The sequence below is a fragment of the Cupressus sempervirens genome, chromosome 3, assembly GCF_028749045.1.
Source record: "Cupressus sempervirens isolate cs-2001-9-10 chromosome 3, ASM2874904v1, whole genome shotgun sequence".
Lineage (NCBI taxonomy): Eukaryota > Viridiplantae > Streptophyta > Pinopsida > Cupressales > Cupressaceae > Cupressus > Cupressus sempervirens.
The window spans coordinates 419,114,845-419,119,847 of NC_143120.1; the positions used below are offsets into that span (position 1 = coordinate 419,114,845).

General features: G+C 35.2%; 1 pseudogene; it reads left to right on the forward strand.

Moving 5' to 3' along the window:
* The first annotated feature begins 1,509 nt into the window (after nt 1-1,509).
* Nucleotides 1,510-1,881, forward strand: LOC149566809 (immune-associated nucleotide-binding protein 9 pseudogene; annotated as a pseudogene).
* The last annotated feature ends 3,122 nt before the right edge of the window (nt 1,882-5,003 follow it).

The window sequence follows — 5,003 nt, forward strand, 5'->3', positions numbered from 1 at the left end:
AAGACCTCCTGACGCAAAATTGATAGCTTGTAAAAAATGATAAAATGAGTTTCAAATGTTGATCCATTGGTTGAATTTAATTTCAATTAATGCTAGATGGTTAATGGATCATTTTTGTAGTTCAGGTGTTTAGAAATGGATGTTTTTTAGTTGGACCCACTTTTGGGTTTGACTGGATCCACAAGGACTGATAGAACTTGAGGGATTTTAAAATTATTTTAGAGGAGGGAATATGATGGTGTTAATCACTATAATGCATACTATATACTTCATCTTTTGTTTCAAAATGGATGAAGAGGATAACATGGATGGGCATTTATCGTCATTTGATACCATTTGAGTATATGGTGTTACATACATGACAAAGCAGGTAGATCTGACATTTGAGGCTGCTCATTTGACAAGGTTCAAACACAATGTGCAGAAGTTAAAAAATATTGTCTTTCCAGAACCAATTTATCCTTTTTATACATCTTGAAATCATAGTAAAGACTTTTGAGAAAAGGTATAGCATCATACGGTGAACCCATGAAACATCAAATTCACATTAGTGCCCACATCCAACAACAAACTGGACATGAAGTGCTTGGTTCTGAGCTTTTAACTACATTAGTATTTGTTTGAACAACCTTTTTTGGTTTTCTATATACTTGATGAAAATTCCCTTGAAGTTAGGCATGAATAAAAGCTTAACCTCCTTTCTATTCTATTATTTAAACCCAAACTTGATAGCTTCTAATAGAGATATGGCCCTTGACCACACATTATATTGTCTTCATTGTCCGCATATTGGAACACTCCATTTGCTAATGTAAAACAATCCATTTTGTGACACTATTGATGTTGTTAATAAATTACTCTAGAGGCCCAATCGTGATATTACCGGTGTCAGTGTTATATCTGCCTGCAATTCCACATCGGCGAGGCTTCTCAAAATATTAATGGGATGCTTGATGCATTGAAACTTCAAAGATGTCAATGTTGATTATATGGGGAGGGGTATGCTTGTTTTAGGCATTCATTATTGTGTTCTTCTGCCCCTTTTATCTATGAATGATGAATCATTGAATGGCTTAAATTATCAAAAGAAAAAATAGAGGCTCAGTGAGCAAGCAGATGTTGGGCTTAAGGATGAATTTGAATGGCCAACCAAGGGAATAGTCAAAGATAGGGCAATTAGGGTTAGTGATAGGCTTGCATAATTGTAGTAGGGCTTGGTGGCATGTGGAGAAGGAGAAAGCCGCATGGAATGCAAAATTGGCAACAGGAAACATTAGGAAGATTTTCAATGCCAAAGCCAAGCTGCAAAACATGAGAAGTCACTGGAGGAATCCACACACAGAGATCAGAGGATGCCAAAGAAAGAACACATAGCATGGATAAAGCCACAACAAAGACATAGAGTAGAGGCTTCACATTGAGCAAAAGGAGAAGGCAGAGCACCATCCACGCCAAGCAGGAACAAGAGAGTCTCATGCATAAAAGAAGCCCACACTAGGAGGAAGCGATATGGATGAATTTGATGATTGGGAATTGATAAGGACTTCAAATGTTGTGACAACTTTGGTTTTAGTAGGGTGCATTGGAATTGGTAAGAGTGCAATTGGTAATTCAATCCTTGGACACAAAGAATTCAAATCACATTCTAGTTCTTCAGGTATTATAGCCACATGTGATTTGCATCACGAGGTTCTTCCTGATGGCAGAGTGATAAATGTGGTGGACACACCGAGACTATTTGATCCATCTATTCCTCTAGATTTTCTTGGGAAAGAAATTTTCAAGTGTATTGATCTTGCAAAAGAGGGAGTGCATGGTGTTCTTTTGGTGCTTTCTATAAGGAGTCGATATAGTTCTAAAGAAGTAGCTACATTAGAGTGAATTCACATGGGACGTCAAAGGAGTTGCATTAGAGAATCCTAAGTGTATGCCCATGCCATAAAAACATGAATCCATAGCTTAGAGGAAGGCGTAGTAATAAAATGGAAGATGCCATCAAAGTAGGAAGAAAACGTGGGCAAAGTAAAGACAAGACTTTTAATTACACATTGGGGATATGAAAGGTTTTCTATTCTTTAAATACTAATGCACACCATAAACAACATGTCTTAAAGATAATGCATTTTGTGAAGCCATGCAATGCATAGTGGAGGGTCCCAGTCGGCTAGAGGGAAGGTAAAATTTTGAATAGGCGTGCGGATCTAGGTGCCCACGTGGATGAGAGATTTTGATGTGGAAGATGGAAATACCAGATTGTGCCATGTGTAAGATCTAACAACCGTCACTGTGTTGCTAAAGGAATGATGCATGGTGGTTAGAAAAGCGACATAATGACCATTAAGGTGGCAGTGACATGTGGGACCAAGTGGCAGTGATGTTATAGTGAGGTGGCGATGATGTCGACAAATGAGACGCTGAAAAAATTGCCAGAATCCAATGGTCGCAATGCTACCACCGAAAAATGGGAGATTTTACAGCAAGCAACATCGAAACTTGCTGAAAAATCCATAAATCCAGCAAAGTTTATGAGAATGTATGTGGGTCCCACTGAAGATTAGAGCCAATCCGATGATGACATGTGGTGCTGTTGTGCAGACCAAAGCTAATACAAGTGTGACAAGTGGCATTGCTGAATTGGGTGAGGGAATATAATTAGATTTTTTTAAATAAAATAATATCCCCACCACGTTTATTCTGAAATTGAAAAATTTGATTTCAAATAACAAATTTATATAGTTTAAACTATGGAATATTTGAAAATTTTCAATTTTATTCTTTTATTTGCTTTGGCTATGGAGTGGAAGCCCAAACTTTAGAGAGGCATAACAGGGGCATTTTTACATCAAAATAGGTGCTCCAATATATTGTTGGAACCAAAACAATCTGAATTTTCTAACTCTAAGGTCAATTTTTGCACAAGTGCTCACCAATTCACGCTATAAGAGAATTTGTAAATTCTTGGGCATTCTCAGTAGAACAGGTCATTTTCACCATGGAGTATCCAAATTGGTTAGAAGGCAGATATGAAGACTTATTGGGGTCTGAATGTGGAAAAAATTGACTTTAAACAGTTTTCTTACATTCTAGAGGCTATTTAACTTATTTTCACTTTTACCTTGAGTTCAGTTTGGCATCAAAATCAGTTATGATCCTAATCAAGTATCTTAGATATTTCTTTCTTTTTGAGGCCAAATGATGAAGATTTGATTGACCCATTGCAAAGAGAGATTAGAGAGAGTCTTTTCATTGCTAGGAGAGGGAATTTCAAGTGGACACATGTCAGATGCAGAGCAGATCTAAGAATTCCTTCCTCTATATCATTCTCATTCTTTCTCATTGTAAGGGTTCTAGTTTTTGGGAAGAAAAAGTTTCATTGCTGTGATACCATTAGGGGTTCTTGTTTTTTACTATGAGACCATTGGTTCTATTTTTTGACATGTTTCCTTGACTGTGACATCATTCTTTCAGCATAATTCTCTTGTATGAATAGTAGTAGTGCAGATTATAGAATGAGTTTAGATCTATTAGGTGCTTTATGTTTTGATTCCATGCATATGAATGTATTATTTCAAGGAAATTAATATGAAGAACAATAGATGATTGAGTTTCATTTAAAATCCTGTCTCCTTTCTCAATGAGTTGTAATGTTTTATGATCTTTGAACAAAGAGCCTTAAGTCATAGTTGTAGTCCCTTAAGGCTGTATGTTGTTTCATTGTTGCTTATAATTCAAGGAGTTATGTAAATGCTTCAGGAAAATCAACAAGGTTGCAAGTTTATTGATGAGGATATTAGGTAAGAATGAGATTTAGATTGAACACAGATGTCTATTTACAAGGTGAATAGATAGATAAGATATTTGAATATATGAATAGGTATCAGGTATCCATATGTATGTGTTTGATTCATGGAATTTCTCAATGGTTAAGGCATTGATCAGTTATAGGATCACTTGTTCATGCTGCTACATATTTGAGGGTTTTTTGAATTCAACATCATTAATCAAACATTTTTCCCTTTCATGTTGAGCAACTGAAAAGTCTAACCCTCACTCAGCTTATGAATTTCCTCGATTCGCAATTTGCTACAGTAGATCTATGTCATTACATGAGTTATTAGGAGATATAAGGGTTGTTATCTACTTTGTTAGATTTAGGAATATGTATTGCAATGATACCATATTAATTGAATTTGAGGTCCACCCACCTAGGTTTTGCAGAGCTTGAAGTAGAAGAAGGGTCAAGCCTTATAGTTGGCCTGGTGTCTAAAAAGATGTGTTAAGGATGGGAGTTAGCTACCCCTAGATGTGTATTATTCTCATCAGGTAATTGGAAACCTATAGTGTTTTCAAACACCAATAGGTTGTACTATTGTATTGTATTTAATTTCATAAGATCTTAAGAGATTATGTATATTATTTCAATGTTTCATACACTGTGACCTGTACAGTGGATGATTGTGCATTTTGTTTATTGCCAAGTGACATCATATATAATTGTATATTATTTAAATGAATTCATACTAGTATATTATTATTTGATGGGAATTTATTATATATTAGATTTATTATTAATTAAACTTAAATGTGACTCAATGGCATGGGACCCTCATGAATTGCATCTATTTTATGGTATGTGTTTATGTGAATGTTAATTGCTTCTGCTATGATATAAAAGTTGTTGTTAAGTTATTATCTTCAACTTAAAAAAATTGTTTGACAAACTTAGTAAAACTTCAGGTTAACTTCTTTTAGGTCACATGGCAAGGCATTTCATCTGGTATCAGAGCCCGAGTTTCTACATTGGGAGCTCTAGGTATATTGGAACACCAGTAGTTGTTAACTAGTTGAACTGAAACAAAACTTGAAATGTTATATGTATCTACTACAAACTTGAACACTTGAACTCATTGAACTAAAATGAAACGTAAGTAGTGTAATGTATCTTTTTCAAATTTAACACTTGGAAACCTCAAACTTGAACACTTGAAACATAGAAAAAGTTA